The following is a 24,194-nucleotide window of genomic DNA, read 5'->3' on the forward strand; positions in this document are numbered from 1 at the left end:
CTAACCCAGGAGGTGACTTGCATGGCACTCCCTGGAGAGGCTTTGATTTTGAGAAACAGAGTGATGTGTGTATGTTAATCGGGAAAGAAAAGAAAAGGAAATGGGAAGAAGGAAGGAGGAAAAAGGAAAACAAAAAATGAAAGAGTAGGGGGGTTTTGATATGAATTTGTAAAAAGGAATTAGTTGAAGAAGAGAAGAGCTGAAGAATCGGTCGTAGAAAGGAATAAGGATCTCAGAATATTTAGAAACAAGAAGGTGAGGGGTGAGGACAACACGTTGAGTTGAGGATGTTGGTTGACCTTTGCTTTCTCTATGATGACAGCTAATCAGTTATGTAGCCGTTCCCTTCAATTTCTAATTCATCTTTTTTCTCTCCATAATTAATCACAATTATGTTTAATCATCTTTCCTATTTTTCTTTTCTTTTTTAAATTTAACTTTATTTTAACAATCAAACCACATTATACATTATGCCCCTCTACGTTCATACAACAATCAAATTTTTAATAATCAAACCACATTTGCACGCCTCCTCAAAAAAGCGGATGAGATTGAATCCGGGATATTACAAAGAAACCCTAACCACTTCTTCAAGAAAAGAAGAAGAAATCTCAACAATAAAAACCAACCCAATATAAGCAAAGGACACCGCGGCACGAGCCAAGCATGAGTCACTCTATTAGCATTACATTCACACCAATCAAATGAGACAAAAGGGACCAATCCTACCTAACCTCAAAATCATCTCATAAACAAACCTCAACTCCGGCCAAAACAATAGCCTTACTCTCTGTGCACCGATATTATAACTCCGACTCCACAAAAGTGATTGTTCCGGTGACAACTTTATGACTGGATGGATATCAATCTATACCTTTACTATTTGAAAATTAGGCATGATTTTGTGATGCATCATGCAATGCATAATTACTTATTATGATGTTTTTCGTAAGATGATTACCATGCTAATTAATGTAGATGGTATTTCATTGCATGATATGTGTGTTGATGTAGAAAAAGTCGATCTAAGGCGGTTTCCTTTATGGCCTTACTTGAACAATATCTATTATGTATGTCGTACATCTGTGTCTTTGAGTACTAAAGAGGCAGTTTTCAACTTCTTTTGGTGCACATATTATGTTCATTGATCTTCTTGTTTGTCGTGATGTACACATGATATTCGAGTTAAGGATTCCCGTGCATATTTTGTTTGTCCCTCATATTATGGTAGCGTGTCATGAAAACTACTTATAAAATTACTCATTTGTCAATTGGGGACTTCCAGTGGAAGAAGCTCGAGCCTCGTCGAACAAGGGCTTAGCTTTGCTAGTATTAGAGTGTGTGTGGAGCTCCAGGTAGCGAGATCACACATAGTATGTAGCAATTGGCATTGTGAAACAAACGCATATGGGCCGCATCAATGTGCCTCTTTTTTAAGCCCAATTGACAACCACAAATTGAAGTCCATAATTTTGCAAACCACTTTGGACTTTTAGATTAACTTGAAACAAATAAGTGAAGATGTTATGTATAATGTGAAAGACAATAATAATGTTATGTATAATGTAGATTTTGTGGTTTGCCTTCCTTTTCTCTTTACGTGCCATTTCTTCCTTTTCCTTCAATATAATTTTATTTTAGAAATTCTCTAGACTTCAACAATTTTGTACTGTATATTTTATACTTTAGCTTTCTGTAGAAGTTTTGATGTCTAGCCATTGAATATGAAGTAAATATGATTTTAGGACAATTTTTTATGTTGTATTAAGGAAAACTCCATCGAAACTCGAAAAAAGCTTACTTATGAAGATAAGGGAATCTAAAACTAAAGAAGAGCTTAAGAACGTTGTACTAAAGGGATACATGCAAAACTTGAAAAAAATTTAACATAAAAGTTAGAGAAGTTCAAACTTATGAGAAGCCTAAGTTAAATCTAAAGAATACATTACTAATGTGAGCCACTAAATGTTAAAGAGAATCTATTAAGTAAATAATTCAATATAATTACTAAACATTTTATATTTTAAAGTGTCTTTCTATTATTATTTTATACTAATTTATTTGTAAGTAATAGCCAGCAAAAGGGATGATAATTGGGTTTGGTGCATTATTATCTAGAATGCTTATATGAAAATCAACTTCACTAATCACTTCTAAATATTTAGTGGATGTTATTATCACTACTACAAATTTAATATTCTTTGAAGTGCAAAACACATCAAAAATGTCTACTTTGATGGTTTTTGTCCATCAAGAAAACAACTTCTATGACCTCTTATCCATGTACATACATGTGTCAGTTGAACTAAACTCATGTTGACCAACTTTTACAGCTTCTACAAATTTTAAAACCCTAAATTACAAACTTTTAATTCAACTTATTAAAGTTGAACACAATAACTAATTTAATTTTGATAAAGTCGCGTATTTCAATCTAATTATAATTATAACAGTTAACTTTAAAAAATAATATTATATTATTGATGAATAGAAAGTAATAATTAGAAAAAATAATAGTAAAAACTTAAGAATATTATTGATAAATATCGTATTTTCTGAGCCTATTAACAAGAGTCCAAATTTCATGCTTCATGAAAAATAGTTTGCCCATCGAGATATCACTTTTCTTGATGCACATTGTCCATGATCTTTTTTTGGTCTTTCTCCAACAGGAAACTCTAAACTCATCAAGAAATTAAAAAAAAATACTTTTTTTTCGACGATGATCATTGCAAATCAAGAAAATTCATTCCTTGATGGATCTCGTCCATAAAAAAATTCAATTAACTCGATGGACATTACTAGTCAACAATATGTTATCCTTGATGTTTATTGTCCATCGAGAAATATTTTCTTGATGTTTGTAAATCATCAATAAAACTAAGAGAACTTTACCATTTTTCGTATTTCTTCAACAAAATAAGGGAACTTTTCTTGATGCAAAGAAAAATATTTTTTATGATGATCATTTGCTATAACTATCAAGAAATCAAAATTTGCGCGCGTCAAGAAAGACGAAATTGACAGTAGGGTATTTTTTTTCGTTATTATTATTATTTTGGAAAGTTGAAGAAATTATTTATAGTAAAATAAGTCTGATTATAGAATAATGTGTATAACATTCAAGGAACAATATAATAAGAAAAAATAAGATCCCCACATAAAAGAAATTTATTTTTGTCATTGATGCATCATTGCGACACTACTTTTCATTTTCCAAAACAAGAGGTTAAAGCTAACTAAATAAGAATGATACCCAATAATAAGTATACTTAGTTCAATATTATTATATAGATATATAGTTGAAGGTGATTAAAATTACTTAAAAGGATCTTCATTATTTCTTTTGATTACATTTTTGCAAGTGGGATTTTTATAGCTTTTCATTACATTTTTTGCAACTTGGAGTGACCTAAGAATAACCTTTATAACACAAAATTTAAATGCTTTTTTTTCTAAATTTAGAAACTTCGCTAATTAAGGTGTTTGGGTATACATTAAAGATTAAGTATTTTTAGGGAAAAAAAAAACAATTACAATGATTTGATATTTGGGTTCCACAATCTTCAAATTATTATAATGGAGAATCCCCACTTGATCAAAAAAATATATATATACCAAGTTGCCAATGAACTTTAAGCTATTCTTGATTTGTTTTTAAAGCTCTTACTATATTATTCCCAAATTTACAAATTTTGGGTCAAATCTATGTTTGAATGACTATAACCTAACTATTTGAATACTTTAGAGCTTACAATATAATATCATCTTCTGCTTGCTTGATGTATCCAGCTTTTATGACTACTTATTTTTTCAATGAAATTTTAAACATTTTCTTTTGTTCTAAATTAAATTTCTAACATATTATTTTTCACCAAACTTTAACACTTATCACAATTGTTTTAAAAAACCACATACCAAATTTGGGGTTTCTCTGATGGGTTCAATGTGTCCGATGGAATTAGGAAGGTAAAAAAAAAATAACCTAATTAATTAATAAATTAATATAAATTATTCTTTTTCAAAATTTTCATATTTTATCAATAGTAGACATTGACAAACATCGATATGCTTCTATCAGTTGAATTAATAGACGGTGATAGAAGTTTATCCGTTTCTAATTTTATTGTAGATTATAATTTTTTTAGTTTATTTTCCTACATTTTGAAATACTCTTTTTCTTATCAATTTATTTTTATTATTTAAAATTTAAAATATCTAATTAATTTAAGTTCGAATATATATAGAAAAGGTTTAATTAAAGTCTATTCAACAAGTTGTCATATTGCTTTTAGTCGATTCTAATGTATTTGTTATTTTATTTTAATTGATTAATTAATTTAACTATATATTAAATAATATTAATAATGTTAAATCAATGTATTAATTAAACGATTTCTTACATTTAATTAGTTATAAATTTTATCAACAAAAGTTTTAACACCCATTATCTCAAATTACATTCTTAAATTAATTAAAATAATGAACTGACTAGTGTTTATATTTAAAGGATGCGAACAGTGTTTATATTTAAAGGATGCGAACAGTATTTATATTTAATGGATGGGAACGGTAAAAACCATCCCTAAACTTAGAAATTATTTGCAATTATATTTTCAAACTTTTAATAGGAAAAATTGAATCTCATGTATATACACGTGTTAAAATTAAACTCTCAAACTTAAAATTGTGGTAAAAATTAAATCCTCAAATGGTAAAATCGAACCCTTAAACTTATATATAATATTTATATTTTCTACAATTATGTAAAGAAGTTTGATCTAAAGACCACAACCTAGGTCTCAAATTTGTTTTGACGGAAAGAGGTGATTTGTGTCGCAACTCAAATTAATGTGATCAACCTCAACATCAAACAAGACTGAGATCGAGGCAAAACAAAATAATTAATTGAAATATATTTCATGCATGTCAACCACGACTCAAAGCATAATTCTAATAGAAGATGTTTGGCCATGGCCAAGGTTGCATATATACAGCGATCGTAACTAAATATGAAGTATGACATTTTTCAATTCGATAAGTTAAATGATTAATCTTCCATGAAGACCTACACTCTATATAAATATATGATTGTATAAGACTATTTGAATCCTAATCTTATAAACTTTTTAGTCTTTGCCCTCTTTCACGACTTAAGTATTAGAGTGTGTAGAGCAAACACCACGTTAAGTACAAATTCTCTCTTTTTGTAGATCACTTTCTTCTCCCTTTCTTATACTTTTTTTATATCCGAATTTTAGCGTCAAACACTTTCCACTCAAAGTAGTATCAACAGCTTGTCACTCTAATGAAAGTAATACCAAACACGTACACATAAAAAAGGAAACGAATAGAATTATACATCTTATCAAAATCAAAACATCAAAGAGAGAATTTTTATGTATAAACCGCAACTGAGATAATTTTGTACCATTGAATGTGAGTACTATATCTTTGAAGAGAAACCTCCATAGTTGGTACGATATTCTTCTAAAACTAAAGATATTAATTAAATAGAAAACATAAAAGAAAGAATCTCCAATGTTTCTTCCTCTGTAATAAACATATAAATAATTTATTTATTTTTAGATTAATACATACCCTTCAACAATCATAAATAGCAAAATATATAATTTCTAAAAATAAATACACAACTTGATCAGATTGGACACACTTGCATGCATTGACTACACACAAACGATTGTAGTTTGTTGAAATCTCAGATGCAAATCCCTCAGTGACGATCTCTATTACAAAAGCACAGAGTCTTAAAACATCATACCACAGTCACACAACTGAGTTTGGATGATTAAAACCAAAGGCATCTACTCATCACTTTCTCTAACATATTAAATATAAGATCAATATTGTTCTAATAAAGAGCTAAAACCGAAGGTAGTAGGAGTTGAAGATGCAGTGAATAAAATAAAATGGGAGTCAACATCTCTCTCAATCATAACATGGGCTCACTGACGGTGACGGAAGGCAATAGCAACCAATGAGAAAATAGCACATAAGCAGAAGTGACGGTTGTTCCCGGTTGCAAAGGCATCTGGGTCACGTGGGAGTCCATGTGATTTCTGGTGGGCCTTTGGGTTATCGGACCCATCACGCACCCACCTCTCTCATTCGCTATGGTCCATTAATGGCTCCGACCCTTTTCTTCTCTTCTTCGAAAATCTTAAAAAGACAAAAGCTTTCATGCCGTGGCTCCACCCTCTACTGCAGGGACCAACCAAACGTGTTAAAAAAAATCCATTTCCCTTCATGGTGTTGGAGGCGTTGACGAGCCCACTCTAAATTTACTCTAAATCTCACAAACTTTTAAGAGAAGAAATTTGTTCTCTTAGAAAACTCAATAACACACAAGAGAAGAATGTTGTTCTCTTGAAACTCACTTACTTTCTAAAACTCAATTTGCTTCTATTGATTTGATCTTTTTATCTTTTGTATACAAATGAAGGAAATGATCTCTATATATAGTATTCAAGAGACACTTCCTAAAAGACACAAAATAAATGAAGTACATGAATACATACCATTCATGTACTTGAATAATTACATGTATCTAGAAATGCATATGTATCTTGAAACTAGAAATGTATCTATTAATGTGTTATCCATAATGTATCTAGCTTATTAATTTCTAACATGCCCCCTTAAGCTAGACTTCCCAAACTCCGAGCTTCTCTTTCATTTTCAAGAATGAATCTGTCTTTAATGCTTTTGTGAATACGTCTGCAACTTGATCTTGAGTCTTGCAATACTTGATATATACTTCTCCATCTTTGATCAATTCTCTGATGAAATGATATTTGATGTTTATGTGTTTGCTTCTTCCATGAAAAACGGGATTCTTCGAAAGTGAAATAGATGATTGATTGTCACAGAACATGATGGTCCCTTTCTCTTGAGGACACTTCAATTCATGTAGTACATTTCTTAGCCAAAGTGCTTGACAACTAGCAACAGACAAAGAAATGTATTCAGCTTCTGTTGTGGACAATGCTACAACATCTTGCTTCTTTGATGCCCATGAAACATTTTCATCTTCTTTGGTGTAGAGAGCATGTTCATATGGACATCTTCTGAAACCATCCTTTAAGAAAAAATTGTCGATGCGACTGTACCAAGCCCTTGGTGCTTGCTTTAGCCCATACAAGGCTTTCTTTAATCGACACACCTTATTTTCTTCTCCAATCTTTGCATAACCGGGGGTTGCTCAACATATATTTCATCCTCTAAATACCCATTTAGGAATGCTGACTTTACATCCATTTGATGAACTTTCCAGTTATTTTTTGCTGCAAGGGCTAACAACAAACGAACAGTCTCCAAGCGAGTTACCGGTGCAAAAACTTCTTCATAATCCACACCAAACTTTTGTTTGTAACCTTTTACAACGAGTCTGGCTTTGTATTTTTGCACTTCTCCGTTTTGCTTTAGCTTTGTTCTATAGATCCATTTGACTCCAAGAGCCTTTTTATTTTCTGGTAATTTTACTAACTCCCATGTCTCGTTTCTTCTTATTGCATCAATCTCTTGATTCATTGCATCTTTCCAATTTTCATCTTGAATTGCTTCTTCAAAGTATACAGGATCAACATTTGCAAATAAAGCAAAATCAACATGTTCTTCATCTAGTATCCTTCTTGAAGTATTATAGATCTCTTGAATATTTCTGGTCTTCCTTGGAGTAGTTTCTTCATCACTTGTGGAGTGTGATGAAGAAGGTGAAGTCAGTGGTTGAGTTACTTCAAGCTCCAAGTCTCGAGCATCTTTTTTTCCATCCATATCAACATGTAATGGATTTTGGTCTTCATTTGGTGCATTCCATTGCCACAATTTTGCTTCATCAAACTTGACATCTCGACTAATAATAACTTTCTTACTTATCGGATTGTATAGTCTGTAGGCCTTAGAGTTCTCACTGTACCCAACAAAAATGCATTTCTCTGATTTATCATCTAGCTTACCTCTTTTCTCATCTGAAATGTGAGAGTAAGCAATGCACCCAAACACTCTTAGGTGACTAACGGTTGGTTTCAATCCGCTCCATGCTTCTTGAGGAGTAATACCTTGCACACTTTTCGTTGAAGCTCTATTTAGGAGATAAACAGCACAAGTTACTGCTCTCCCCAAAATTGATCAGGAAGCTTCTTTGCCTTCAACATACTTCTTGCAAGTTCCATTATTATTCTATTTTTCCTCTCTGCAACTCCGTTTTGTTGAGGAGTTCTTCGAACAGTCTTCTGATGCTTGATTCCATTTTCCTTCAAGAAATCTGCAAAAACAATATATTCTCCTCCACGATCCGAACGCAATGATTTCAATTTCAAGTTACTTTCATTTTCCACCATTGCTTTGAATGTCTTGAAACATTCGAAAGTAGCACTCTTTTCTTTTAGTAGATAAATCCATGTTTTTCGACTGTAGTCATCAATAAATGTGAGAAAATAACGGTTACCTCCATGTGTAGTAGTTCTCATAGGTCCACATAAGTCTGTATGAACAAGCTCGAGTGGTTTTGATGCTCTCCAAGAACCTCCAGTCGGAAATGAATTTCGATGATGCTTTCCAAAACACATGCTTCACAGAGTTGATCTTCCTTTTTAATATTTGACATTCCTCTCACCATATGTTGTTGACACATGTGAGACAAAGTGTCAAAACTTAGGTGCCCAAATCGACAATGCCATAACCATGAGGTGTCATTTACTAAAGTCTCAAAACAAACAAGCTTCTCATAACATATTTTAATTGGAAACATTTTGTTGTGAGTCATACGAACCTTCGTTATGAGATCTCCATTCTTGGTTCTAATCTCACATATGTTATCTTTAAAAATAACATCATGTCCTCTTAGGAGAAGTTGTCCAACACTTAAAAGATTGTGTTTGAGACCTGAAACATAATACACATCAGTAATTTTTTTTGCTCCCATTTTTGTCTTGACAAGAATATCTCCTTTTCCTTTGACTTCAAGCATCTTGTTGTCACCAGTCTTCACTACATTTTGATGAGATTCATCTAAAGATATAAAAATATCCTTTCTTCCTGTCATGTGGTTACTACAACCACTATCAAGATACCATATTTCTTCAGTGCTTGATTCTTGAACATTGTGAGTGAGGAAGAGAAGACCTTGATCATTATTTGATTGCTCATGCATTAGTGTGGTTTCTGCTTGATTAGAATTAGTCTTCTTAGACCAACAGTCTGCTTGAAAATGTCCATAACGTCTACAATTGAAACATTGTATGTGAGAAAAATCTCCACGACCACCACTTCTACCTCTTCCTCTATTTGAACTTCTTCCTCGTCCTCTATTTGAAAAAAATTGATTGTCTCTGCTTTCTGACTCTGTATTTTCACAACGTTGGATCGTCCATTGCCTCTACCACCACGTCCACCTCTTCTTCCATTGGATCGACCTCTATAGGAGGACTGCATATGAAAAGCTTCTTCTGAAGGATTAGAATCAAACATCTTCAATCTGAGCTCATGAGATTGAAGAGATCCCATTAAGCTATTTATAGAGAGAGTTGACAAATCTTTGGATTCTTCAATTGCTACAACAATATGCTCATATCTTCTAGTCATGCTTCTAAGAATCTTCTCAACAATCCTTTGATCTTCAATTGTTTCTCCATTTGATCTCAATTGATTAACAATTAAGAGAACACGGTTGAAAAATTCTTCAATAGTTTCAGAATCTTTCATTCGAATTGTATCAAATTCAGCTCGAAGTGTTTGTAATCGGACCAATTTTACCTTTTCTTCTCCTTCATACAAATTTTGCAATGCATCCCATGCTGCTTTAGCAGTAGAGACTCCTGATATTCTTTCAAAAATATTTTCATCCACAGATTGGTAGATGAAAAATAATGCCTTCTTATCCTTTTTTCTAGCATCTCTCAACTCATTGAGTTGTTGTGCTGAAAGACCATTCTCACTTTCTGGCTCTGAATATCCGATGTCAACAATATCCCAAAGATCTTGAGATCCATAAAGAACCTTCATTTGCTGGCTCCACCGCCTATAGTTTTTTCCCTCAAAACGAGGAAGTTGAGGCTGCAACATGTTAGATGACATCTTTCAATCCTTGCTCTGATACCACTTTGTTGGAGGCGTTGACGAGCCCACTCTAAATTTACTCTAAATCTCACAAACTTTTAAGAGAAGAAATTTGTTCTCTTAGAAAACTCAATAACACACAAGAGAAGAATGTTGTTCTCTTGAAACTCACTTACTTTCTAAAACTCAATTTGCTTCTATTGATTTGATTCTTTTATCTTGTATACAAATGAAGGAAATGATCTCTATATATAGTATTCAAGAGACACTTCCTAAAAGACACAAAATAAATGAAGTACATGAATACATACCATTCATGTACTTGAATAATTACATGTATCTAGAAATGCATATGTATCTTGAAACTAGAAATGTATCTATTAATGTGTTATCCATAATGTATCTAGCTTATTAATTTCTAACACATGGCTCCTTCTCTTCAATCTCGGTCCCATTTGGTGACGTGTTGGTTTCTTCGCTATCACTTTAGTCTATATCAGTCGTCTCTAGGTAGTAACAATCATACATTATATTCTTGTTGTAACATTCCATGACACTTGTGTAGACTACATGAAATTTAGCTACTTTTATAACATGTTGGTATATTATTATTGTTTTCATAACATCTATCTTCAAATTAGTTTAGCTTGGAGTGGTGTTAATTATACTTTATATTTTTATGTTGATGTATATGCTTCATTTAAGAAGAAACATTTTCATTATAGAACATGTATTCTTCTTCTTTTTTTAGAGTTTTTTTGGCTAGTAATAATCTTCTCATATAGCTTTCTTTTCCAATTCTTTTATTCATTCCTTCACAATTGCTTTAGTCCATTTTGCCCAATAATCCGGGCATATAATTTAATATTTTCCCAGTAATTTCTAGAGTGTTCAAATATTATATAGAAGAAAATTTCTACGTTCATTTGTAAACGATCACATGTATCAAGAATTTAATTTGTTTATAATATTTTTAGGGCATCTATATAAATAGAATTTCACTAATTTTCTGACAGTCGATTCTATGACAGCCGAATATAGATGATGATATTTAGAAAACCTAATGAGTGAAAATCAATAGTAATTGAAATGCACGTGAAGGTTAACCTAAAAACTTAAACTAAATGTTGGAGATATATTTAATATTATATATATTATCCAATATTTCTAAAATATGGGGTGCACATCTTGTTTTTTCGTCTCGAAGTTGTTTGTATGAGAATTTTGTTTTGAAATAGTATGCTATAAGTGCTAAAATCAACTTTATGGATGTATATACTTTATTTAATATTAGAAAATATAAATTTAATTTAATTATATATGATATCCATTATTGTTCTAGTATGAAGCTTTTTTTGGTCAGTCATAACCTTGTAAAAGTCTTGCTATATATGTAGCTTTATCTTTTCCAATTCTATTGTATAGTAGTTATAGGTCAACTATATATAACTCCATTTTATCTATTTAGGTAGATATTCCATATGTGTTCACATTGCTCAATCAAAAAAATTCCAATAGTGCTATATATGTAGCTTTTCCTAAAGCACACATATATATAACTCGGCCAAACTCCCCCAATGAGAAATGAAAAACACTAACATTACCATAAAAGGAGAAACTTATAATTTGCAATTGTCCAATAAAGGTTGACTCCATTTCTTAGAGCCACCTAATCTTCAATATACAACACTACAAATTAAACTCTTTTCATCCAAGAGTCAAATGGTTACCAAATCCAACTTACAATTTTCAAAATTTAGATTGAACTTTTTAAAATATATCATTGTACATCGATCCACTATTGACTATTGGACTTATCTCTAGCTCTTTTGGTATTTTTTTCATGATCCATGAATACTATACGATAAATGTGTTATAGATATGTCAACCTAACTGAGATGTCTTTGTCGACTAATTGATATCATCCTCTTTGTATCTTGTTCTCAAAAAATTAAGAAAAATAAAAAAAAATGTAGTTAAATAATTCAAAAATGTTTTCATGAAATTAAAGGGTGATAATTAAATAACCCTAATTTTCTTTTTCTTTTTTAAGAAAAGAAAAGGTCTATTTGAATACTATGTTGATATATCCTTTTGAATAAAACTATTTCATTGACTAAATATGGGAGAAAATATTTATTTACTTAATTAGAAAGAAGAGAGATAAGATAAATGATTCATCTATAATAATCCACACCCAAGTTATCTTGAAGAGGGCCTATGTGTTTGGGTTTATCTTGCCTATTTCAAGCTTTACTTTAAACTTTAAAGTGATCAAATTCACACTTAATTGAATTATAAAAAAAGGTAAGATTTGTTGAAATTATCCACAAAACTTATCCAAAACTATTTGCTTTAGGATTATATATGACAGAGGTAGGTCTTCAACAAGTGAGTTTTCACATGATCATAAGTGCTTTAAGTTGGTTATAGAATTAGCTTAATTGGACAATATATTTGTGATAATGCTTTAAATGTGGCAAACATCATGAAGCTCACACTCTGTATTATTGATGTCTAATAATGTTAAGACTATATAACTTAACAAATAAAAACAAGATGTGACAACATTTTTAACAGACCCAAAGTTAGAAAGAATAATTAGGTTTAAACTTCAGACAAGCAACCTCTCATTCTTCTTCTTCCTTTCCCATTACTCCCATGGCCCAACCACAAAGTGCCCAGTGGCAACTTTTCTTAAACGTTTGTTTGGACTAAAGAGTATGATCAGGTTTTGCCTTTAGATCATAATAATCTTTTAGACTTTTATGAACTACGATACCATATAAAGATAGGGTATAAATATTAAATACAATGAGTAATGCTTTTAGTGTTAATAATTAAGTATATCAACATTTTAAGAATTGCTAATACAACAAAATCTATTACTAATGGACTCTATCAATGTGTACAAGTTCTTTTGCATTGTGTTGCATCTTGGTAATACTTTAAGCTTGATTACTATATTTACAACTATCTTTATTAGATAATATCGAGTTCCATCGCCAAAATGCGTGCAATAGAAGGATTCTTAATTATCTATGTTATAAAGGTTTATTTGAAGTCATTTGATATTTGGTCAAATGTGGAATCCCTCATGAGCAAAGACTCACGTTATAAATTGATGTCTTATATCTAATGAGTCATACTTGGATGGGTTAAAACAAACATGAACAGCACTAAAATCTAAAAGATATGATGAATCAATAAATCCGAGTTTTGTATACACACACATGAGATGAAAGATATGGTAAGGGAATTAGAAATCATACAGTGGGGACCCTTCTATATATATGTATAGGATCTCCACATTTGTAAGGCATAGGTTTATAATTTTGTATAGATATGTTTATATGAGAGACCATGTTATATATATATCTATAATACAAAGATGTGTTTGAGATCTTTGTGTTTGAAAATGGAGTGTAGGAAAGAATTGGGTGGTGAGAAATGAGAGTTAGGGTTTTTTTTTCTTTGGGAGAGAGAAAGAGAAAGAGAAAGAGAAAGAGAAAGAGAAAGAGAAAGGAAGGGATGGGAGAATTGTCTTTTTCACATGCATGACACCAATAATTGACAAATTTAGAGAGTGATTTTAGGGTTAAATTGTGTGTGTGTTGAATCAATGATAGGGTTTTTTTTTTTTTTTTTTCCAATCAAGTGGACTCCATCTTTCCACGTCCAAAAGACATTGATTTTTAATTATGATTTGGAGCCATGTTTGTGTCTCCATTCCAACACCAAAATTCATCTCTCTTTCTTTATCTTCAACACATTATATAAATAAATTAAATTATATATTATTGTTTTATAAAAAAGAAAAAAAAAAAGAAAAAAAAAAACTCCCTCCTTTTAAGTGGATTCCAACTCCTCATTCAACCATAGATTCCCCTCTTCTATGGTGGGTTTCCCTTTCACAAAACCATCCAAAAACATTAAAAAGCTTTTAGTTTTTTTTTATTTCTTTTTTTTACATTTTCTCTTTTTTTTGCTTAGTCTCCTTACCAAGTGACAAAGAAACCCCATGATAAAAGCCAAACAAAAATAATACTTAACAATAATCAACTAGATTCCTCCATTCCTTAGGTGTGGGGTTACTCCAAATCTTTATATCGGGTTGTCCCATACATATGAATCAATTAATCATTTTCATTCATATTTTCCTATATCAAAATGATTCACCCCTTGATATTTAAATATCAAAAATTTATATTTCCATATCTATATATATTTACATATAGATTGGACTAAAGCGTATGAGGAACTTGTGAATGTCTTAAACCTCTAATCGAAATATCTAGGTACATCAACTAATTTCACTTCTTTTCTATTTTGTTCAATATATACACACACATAGTTATATAAGTTGGACTCGAGTGGTAAATAATCTAATGAAACGATCCAACATAAGAATGATAATAGTAAACTCAACCCCTCCACACTCAACCATATGTATGTGGACTACCTTGTACATTAAGAGTGTTTATACAATTTTTTAAAGTTATTTTTACACCCATCAACTATAACTTATGAATTAATCACTAAGTTAACATGATATATCAGAATAAGTAAGAGAGGATGTGTGTTATTTAATCTCTTGAATGCTATTTTCTTTTCCTATTAATTTAAACACTATTCATTGTCAAATAATTTGGAGGTTGAACATAGTTTATGCAATATAATTCACACAAATAATTTAGAATATTTAGCCGTGACTCCCATTAACATTATTTAAGAATACTCTAACTCTTGCATTGCATTGCATGTGGGATCGTATTTTAGATGGAAGTGTAATAATTTTGCTATCTCTCTCTCTCTCTCCTCCCATGGTGTTGTGAACATGTTTGTTGTTTCTACAACAAATTAAACAGCTTTTATTTGCAGAATAAAATAAATACCTAGTCAAAAGTTTATCTTATAAAACATATAATTTTGACACTTACTTCCCTTTTTCTCTCTTTTCCCACCTTTTTTTTGTTTGTTTGTTATAATAATTATTATTATTTTATCCCTTCAACATTGGACGGCCTACTGATCTCATATTTTTCAAGAACTTGAATATTTAGGTATCTTGAAAATTTAAACATAAAAAAAAAAACTTTAAAAAGAACTATTTATTGATTATGTTATTTCCCATTATGTTTCAAAGAAAGGAAGCAAATGCATTATAGTGCATGTCTTACAGCTATTCCTTGGGCCATTAATAATCTGAAATTAAATTTTACTTTTTGAATTTTAGGTTAGATTTGGTTTTGCCTAATAAACTTTTGTTGCTGTGGTTTTTTTTTTTTTAATTATTATTCTTGAATTTTGATATTTTTAATTTATTTTTGTCAATGATTATTCAACTCCACACCACAAGGCATCAAGTGGTGTTAATGTAATAGCTAATCTACTTCCTAAATATGGGTCATACATTTAATTTCTCAATCTCTTAAATTTGGGATATGATAGTATGTTTATTTGAAAAAAAAAATCTATTTTTGTCTCTCTTGTGAGAATGATAATGACTCATATTGATAGATCATTTTAATAATATATCTAACAAACAAAATAATTGAAACTACAAAATGGGTATTTAATAGACATTAAAATATAACTAAAGTTTGAAATCATTCCAAGTTAGAATAGTTGAAGTTGAAGTTTGTTTGTACTAAAACCATTTTTTGAAAAAAGATATTTTATTAGCAAAAATAAATAAAGTCACCATAGAAAGAAAAAAAAAACCCACATTGATATTACACCTTTAACTTAATCCAATTACAAGTCTTGAAATGATAGTACATAAATAAAAAATTGATATCAAAACCAACTTCCAAACTAGTTCCTAGATAACAAAAGCCATGCTAATTAATTAATTATTAATTTTTCTATTGTATTAATATTTATGTACTTCGAGTAGATTTGCAGATCCCATTCAGTTAATTTAATTGATTCGTACACATAATTTCAAATAGAATAAAACAAAAGCAAATGGGAATATTTAATTTAATAGCCTTTAATTAATACATAATACACTGTCCACAAAAGTGTTCATTAATTATTGAATAATTAACCTTAGGAGTTAGTACTTCACAGCTGTCCACAAAAGAGGACACTGCTTCTTCATTTCCCATCCAATTGATGAAGATTTAATTTGTACATTGGTTTAATGGATGGGGAATTATTGTTGGATAAATTTTTTAGACAAAATATAATGTCTCATTGTTTCCTTACAAAAAAAAAAAAATTGTCAATCAAAATATCCTAATACAAAAAGGAACACAATAGTTAATCAACCTACATTCTCAATTTAAAATCATATCTACTTTGAGTTTAGTCGTACATTCATCTTACATGATTTTGTCAGAACCATAAAAGAATCGATACATCTTTAAAAGAATGTATATCGATCTTTGAAGACTCGACGACACTAAAAAAGGAGAGATTTTGTAGTATTATAACATTAATAGATTACCTTTTTTCTTTTATCGTGAATCGATTTTTTTTCTCTTTATTGTAAACTCTATAAACATGAATATAAATAAATTGTTGACATGAAAAGCAAGCACGCGTTAAAACCAATTTGCTTGCAAGGAATAGAAGTTGATATTAGGGTTTCAAATGTGTCTTAGTTATTAATTGTCAGAGAAAAAGTATTTCTTTTACATTAAGAAAAGGGAAAATAAAAAAGAGAACTGAAGATTTGACTGAAGAATAAGAGTAAAAATTAATGTTAGGTTGTACTTTTAAAAGTTACTATATTTTTCTTCAAACAAAAAAGAAAAAGCTAGAAGTACTGTGTTGGATGAATAAGATATTAAACGACTTTTATATATTATATCCTTAAATTTTGAATTTTGTAACTAATACATCTTTCTAGATTAGTCGACCTAAGTTTATGATTTTTTTTTTAGAAAAATAGATTTAAAATGCATGGATGAAACAACTTGTCAAACACAATTGAAAATTTAAAAGATACATTTGATGGAGTAGATAAGTTAGGTTCAATTATGACTAGGTTCGTAAATGAGTACCAAATAACTATATCGAAAATTTTCATTTTGCAACTACACACGTCAAATACAAACGTTGTAGTTCCAATAGGTTATATATAGTAACAAATTTAAGAAAGAATGGAGAAAGATCCAATAAACAGAGACAGGAGGCAATAAAAAAATATAGGAAAAGTAAAGTGAGAAATTTGGCACCAATAATTGGTCCATTGGAGTTGGTGAAGCTTGAGATTTGAGAAGCACCACTGCATCTCAAAACTACCACACTGCATGCCTTGCGCCCTCCCTCGTATAACTGTTTTTCTTCCCTATATTATATAAAAATTTGATACATCTAACTGTCTTTTGTCTATTTAGAGAGTAGAGTAATAATATGGAGAAGGTTTAGAGAGAAACTTCTTCCAAAATTTAAAAGAAATAGAAGCAAAATATCATGGTCACCAAATATCAGCTCCAACCTTTTCCACCAACAAGTAACACAACTATAGTATTAGAAAATCAAAAATCACAAATACGAGTCTCAAGTAACCTCATAAAAAGTCTAGAGTGATTAAGATTGTTAAAAAAATGTATCCAAGATAAATACGAGTAACATGATTTTCGTATATAGTCATTCAAAACACCAAATAGTACAATATTCAAGTAGGTGAGAGGGACATATTTCTTCATCACTTTTAAAAAAATATATTGTTTCTCTTCTATCCATAAATGAGCGTGGTCGATATCAACAAAGTTGCACCAAAATAACATTTCTAGTCAAGTCTAACTATTATTTTTGTCAATAACTCAAACAATAAAAAAGTTATATACATACTATATGAAACTTGTCGATCCATCCAATAATTATACAATATGAATGTGAGTGAATGATATAATTTAGAAGGTTTAGTATGATATATAATTGATGATAGGCTCCAATAATTTGATGCATAGCCAATAAGTTACATCCTACACACACATATATATAAAGACCCTACTCTGATTGTTTCTTTATTAATTAATATCATTTCTTGTTTTGGGTGCCGCTTTTTTCACTTCTAAACCCCAACTTGGGTTAAATAATATACATTTCATGTGTTAACTACTTGATCACATATGACATATTTATATGAAAATTGTACTAGTGAAACATGTGATATGCTTTTATTATTATTATTATTTCTGTTTTTGACTTTTCTTTATTGTTTATTATATTCTCCTTCTAAAATTGTTTAGATTTGAAATTCATTTTAGTCCTATTTAATGGTTATTTTAGAAAAATTAAGCTTATTAGTAATAATACTTCTATGTTTGATAAGTTTCTTTATTTTTTTTTATCTAATTTTAATCATGGGTTTCAAAATGTATGTTAAATTTCAAAAATGGAAAAGTTACTTTTTTTCATTTAACTTTTTTAACTTGTTTAAAATTTTGAATGCTTTTGATAAAAGAAAGATGCATGTCATGCTAAACAAAGTGTTTGTGAGCAAAAAGAAACACGATCTTCAAAAAATTAAAATAAAAAAAACCAAATCATTGAAGGGAACCTTAACCAATAATGCAATTCAATATAATTAAACATGTTGGCATGTTTACTATACGTTTGAGGCTTTACCACTTTATTTGAATTTGTATAATATTCTCAAAGAAAAATATTCAGATTTCAAGCCTTTAGAATTGAGATTTTAATACAAACACTTAGTCTATTAAACACTTTATTTTAAAATTTCTAGACTAAATAGATATTGTGCTCAATTTGCATGAACAAAAGGTATAATTTGTTAAAATGATAAAGTTCTTCCAGATTTTCTTTTAAAAAAGGTAGAATTAAAAAATCATAGTAAACAAATTTATGTTATTTGAGTTATATTCATATATTAAAATTTATGTTTTAAGAATAATGGTAACTAAGTGTGCATTCTTTTACGATAACAGTGAGCATGAAATATTAAACCTTTAACTTCAAAGGACAAAGACATTTCAATTATAGTTCGGCTAAATTCCCTCTAAAAGATTTGTAGGATATATATGTCGATGGAAATATTTAAAACTGTTATAAAAGTATAATCAAGAAATAAATTTTAATTAATAATTAAACACGTTTATTTTTTTCCAAATGAGTAAATATACCTCTTCTTTCTATTATATTAAATGCAATCATACCCAACATTGACACACCATATATCTTATAACAACTTTCCAATTAAATATGTTTGGACTAGAATAGTCTGCATTAAGTTAAACGACTACTTGAAAAGACTCGTGTTCTACTTTTTAAAAGACTTTATATTTATGTTTAATTTTTTGTGTTTCATGTAGCTGTCGTTTTTTTTTAATGATATAATAGAATACCGATTCATGTGATCGAATCGAACTAATGAAAATGTAATAGTAATGGGAACACAAACATGTGTGTGTCGGATTTAAATTTGGCACTATAATAACGTGGGTAAAACAAGAACAACCTGTTAGTCCAACAAAGCCTCATTAAATGCAAGCCAATTAATGAGGAATCCTTTCGTACCAAGATTCTCCAAAAAACCAACAACAACTTGTCAAATATATCAATCACTAATATCAATGTTGCATCAATTAAGAATTTCTCCATAAATCATGGAATTTCATACTCAATTCTACTATTATATGGTCCCTCATTCTACTCCATAGTTATACCATTATTAATGGATTAATGATGTCCACCATTTCTACTATTAAAGAGAACAAATGAAAAAACCTATATTTAGGGTGTTCTTGTATAAATTCCTTTTTAATAAAGAAAGATATTCTTTTTCATCATCGGTGATAATCTAAATCTCGAAGCTGAAAACACTTTTAATAACGGATATTTAATACACAATTATATTAAAACCTTGGTTGTAATGAATATATAACTAAATTAGGGTGGTCATATCAAAATTATTATTCTATATCCAATCTATGGAAATAATAATTTGTCAATCGAACACTTGGTGGGTTAAAAATGTACAAATCATTGATTAAGAAAACCGAAGGCTTAATATTCTTACTAGTTTTTCATGTAAATTTAAACTAGAGAAAGAAGAGACTATTACGAGTGATTCTTGTTACAATTCAATTTATAAGATGTGAGAGTTTAGAGTTCAAAAACCGTGAAAGTATTTCAAATCTATATCCAAAGATTATTAGGTTGAATACGGAATTCTTGAGATATTCACATCACACATTTTTTAAAAAAATAGTGAAATAATACTCTTCTTGCATTAGCTATCATTCTTAAGCGAAGAAAAAAAAAACTTAACTCAACTGTATACCAATACATGCATAGAATACCAAATGATTTCTTGTTCAAATCATCCGCGTTATATTATATATTTATACTAAAAAAGACTATAAATAATTCTTAAAACCAGCTAAAGAAAAGACATTTAAAAAGATAATAAACTTAGGAAAAGAAAGCACATGAAAATCATAGGAAAAAGGTATCATTGTATTTTGGTTTGTAGATAGAAAGGAGGAGAAAATAATTGTTTTCCATTTTCTTAAAAAAAATACTCATATGATCATATTGTGTGTGTGGAAAAGTGCATCTTCTTTTCTCCAAAGGAAAAGTAATATTTGTAAGCCCATCAAATACCTTTTCTTTTCTATGCCTCTTTTTCAGAAACCTCCAAATACATAAACCCAACTTTTTCTTTACACCTAAACCTTTCCAATCTCCACCGTTCTATCACGTCTTTTTAAATTACAAATTTATCGTTTAATATCATGCCAGTAAAGTGAAGTTTCTATTATAGTTCCATATTAAAATCAAAACCACAAGACTCAAATATCGTTTTTCTCCTTTTTAAAGATTAACACATCATTATACTTCATATGAATTTTCCAAACATACTTCTTAACTTATTAAGGATGTTTTCAACATCTCAACACACGAATATTTAACCAAATTCTTAATTACTTTGAATATTCAAACATACAGTTAAGATCTTGGAGTAATGTAATTGATCCATAAAGAAATGAATTTGTTATTCTTTTACCTTACCCATTATATCCGTTGATTTTGAAATTAGACTTGTATGAAGACAAAGAAGTTGAGAAAGAAAGGTTGCTAAATTACAATACTTTTTTATAGGGAAAAAAAAAAACAAAGTTAGTTTACAAGATATGTGTAGTAGAAGAGGGCACTCGGGCCAAGGAAAAAGTTACAATTTTTTTTGTTTCCTATTTCCCCTTCTCCTTTTCTTTTCTTTTCTTTTTTTTTTTTTAAAAACTAATAGTCCCTAGAGAAAAAGGAAATTACAACAATAATTCACTGAATTTCCCCTCACCCCCACACTCAAAACAAAACATTTCCTTTTAAAGGGTGTCCTTTTTTTTTTCTTATTCTTTCCCTCACTTTCTACTAATTTCAAACCCTGCAATGTCTTCTTCTTAATAAAGATGGTCGTTTCCATTGCACCAAACGTTGTAAGAAGTACATAACCTATAATAAAACAAATATTTCAAAACTCATAAGAAAACAACAACAACGATAATAATGATGAGGATAAAATATAAAATCATGTATGTATGAACTTGCCTCGGAAGGTTCTCGTAGAGAGTAGGAAGCATGAGTGTCTTTAGGAATTTTGGATACAAGAATCCAAACCCTTGATTTCTTTCTCTTAGAACCTATATTAAAAGAGAAATTAAAAACTCCACTATAGCTAGTCTTTACAAAAATGATTATTAAAAGCTAATTAACTTTACAACCTTAAAACAAATACAAGTTGTCATATAAACGTTAGAGTAATCAATAACGAGCATAGTAAACATAGGATACCTTAAATGCATCTTCATCCGTACGATCATCTCCGATATAAATAGGAAACACGTCGGAACAATTTGCATATCCTATATTAAAAAGATCATAAAGTTAAAAAAAGAAGATAAATATTGTCGTACGTCGTACATTTGTAACAATAATATCAAATAATGTTTGGAGAAAATAACTAACCTAGTGATTCTAGCAAAAACTCGAGTGCCTTCCCTTTGTCCCACTTGATAGTGGGACGGATTTCGAGTACCTGTGACGTGAGATAATACATCATAAGTTATGTTATAATGTTATTGTTTCTTGACTACTGCAACTTTTTATATGAATGTTTGTGTAAATAGAAAAGAGATGAAAAAAAGACCTTTCTTCCTTGGGTTAGTCGGAGCATGGGGTATTCTTTAAGCACTGATTTCACTTCTTGGGCCAAATTATTCCATTGCTATAAATACACACAAAAAGAAAAAAAGTTTAATTTGGAGTTGAAATTGGAGAATAATGGAAAAGAAAAGAAAAAAGGGTGAGTGTGATATTATTATAATATAATAATAATGACACTAATAATAATAGTAATGCAACTATAAGGATATGTATATATTACTTGTTTATTTTTACCTTTTCATCAACACATCGAAAATGCACTGAGATACAAAATTTGTTGTTCTCCACTTTGGCTCCTGGAGTTGATTTCATTTTCTGTACCAGCTGTTGATAAACCTATTGTTTGATGGGAAGAAAAGAGATTAATAATACACTTGAGTTTGAGTATTATTTTTTGAACAAAAAGTTGAAATTAAAAAGTAATAAAATCTAACCTCGTCTATCATAGGAAGAAACTCACTGGCTGGTTGGAAGAGAAGACCTTGATTAACCTAACAAAGACAAACAAAACAGCAACCTCGGATTAATCAAATATATTTTGATTGAGGAGAAAACGACTGTTTTTAAACTAATACGTTGTCATACTAAATTACTTATTCGCTAATTAATTTTATCAACTTTTTAATACTTTCTTCTTCTTTTTTTGTTTTTATAATTTTTGGTAACTTACAGCTTTCTTGAATTTTGAGCTTTTCGTTGGACCTTTAATGTCCATTCCATGGCTCCCGGCGTAGTAAAGCTCCGCCAGTCTTATAAATCCATACACCTATAATTTCGTCGCCCAAAAGAAAAGGTGTTAATTTCTTTCGTTTTTTAAAATTTAAATGAAAAAAGGAAAATTAGTTTTTTGAAATTTGAATGTACCTTGTCTCTGCATCTGCCACTTACGATGGCGGTCGGAAAACAAGTAGCCAGCTTTTTCACTGTCTTCCTCATCTGAAATGGAAGAAATGATAAAACAGAGTGAAAAACAGAGAGAAATAAGAAATGGAAAGTTAAGAGAAAAATGAAATCTGTGAGTACTTACAGCTTCGGACATGAAGGCTTTGTCGGGGTCTTCAACAATCGGAGAAAGAGTTCCATCGTAATCCAGAAACATAACAATTTGTTTCCCTTTGGAAGCTTCAATTATCTGATCGAACATATCCAGTGCAGAAGGATGAAGATGCTGTTTTCATTACAAAAACAAAAAAAAAAAAAAGTAAGACATGGGATGAAAGAAGAAGAAGAAGAAGAAGAAGAAGAAGAAGAAGAAGAAGAAGAAGAGAGTTGGTTTTAATTCTCACCATCCAAGAATTTTGGCGGTGGTCGTCGGAAGCAGAGAATGAAGGGAGAGATTTAACATGGGTAGGAGAGGAAGCTCTCATTGATTCAATCCAACCGCCATTAACATCAAGGTCTTTAAGGATTTTTACGGGAAATGGAGATGTAACCACCGCCACCAGCAGCACCGGCAGGAGCAGGTGGGGGTTTTTGAGCGGTGGTGGCGAAGATAGAGGAGTTAGAAACAGCGACGGTGATGGACATATTTGATGCCGGATTTAGTATCGGAAACTACCACATTCTGGTTCGTCATATATCCAATTACGCAATTAGAATACTGTGTGTTTTGTTCGTTGTATTAAAAATTGGAAGAGTTTCCTTAAAATTGAGAACTAGAAAAGCTGAAGAAAGAAAAGGCAATGGAAAGTGGAGAAGGAGAAAGGGAAATGGAGAAATGGAGAATTGGAGAATTGGAGAAGGGAAAAACAGATGGAAGAGATGAGAGAGAGAGAGAGTTATGGTGGAGAGAGAGAGGGAGGTGAATGGCGGATTTATAGTGGAGGAGATGAGAATTTGGGGGAAGAGGGTGGGGTCCATAACGGCGAAAATCCAGACGGCCCTACCACCGTAATACGGCCGTCGTGAGTGGTAAAGCCGTCACCGTAACACCTCCTCACCGGCGCATCTTAACAGTTTTAAATCCACGTGGC

The 24,194-nt window shown here is 30.4% G+C and overlaps 1 pseudogene; it reads right to left on the reverse strand.

Annotated features, from left to right (window-relative positions):
- Positions 1-21,118: 21,118 nt before the first annotated feature.
- Positions 21,119-23,927, reverse strand: LOC116406150 (annotated as a pseudogene).
- Between the last annotated feature and the right edge of the window lie 267 nt (positions 23,928-24,194).

This window comes from Cucumis sativus, unplaced genomic scaffold, assembly GCF_000004075.3.
Source record: "Cucumis sativus cultivar 9930 unplaced genomic scaffold, Cucumber_9930_V3 scaffold69, whole genome shotgun sequence".
Classification (NCBI taxonomy): Eukaryota; Viridiplantae; Streptophyta; class Magnoliopsida; order Cucurbitales; family Cucurbitaceae; genus Cucumis; species Cucumis sativus.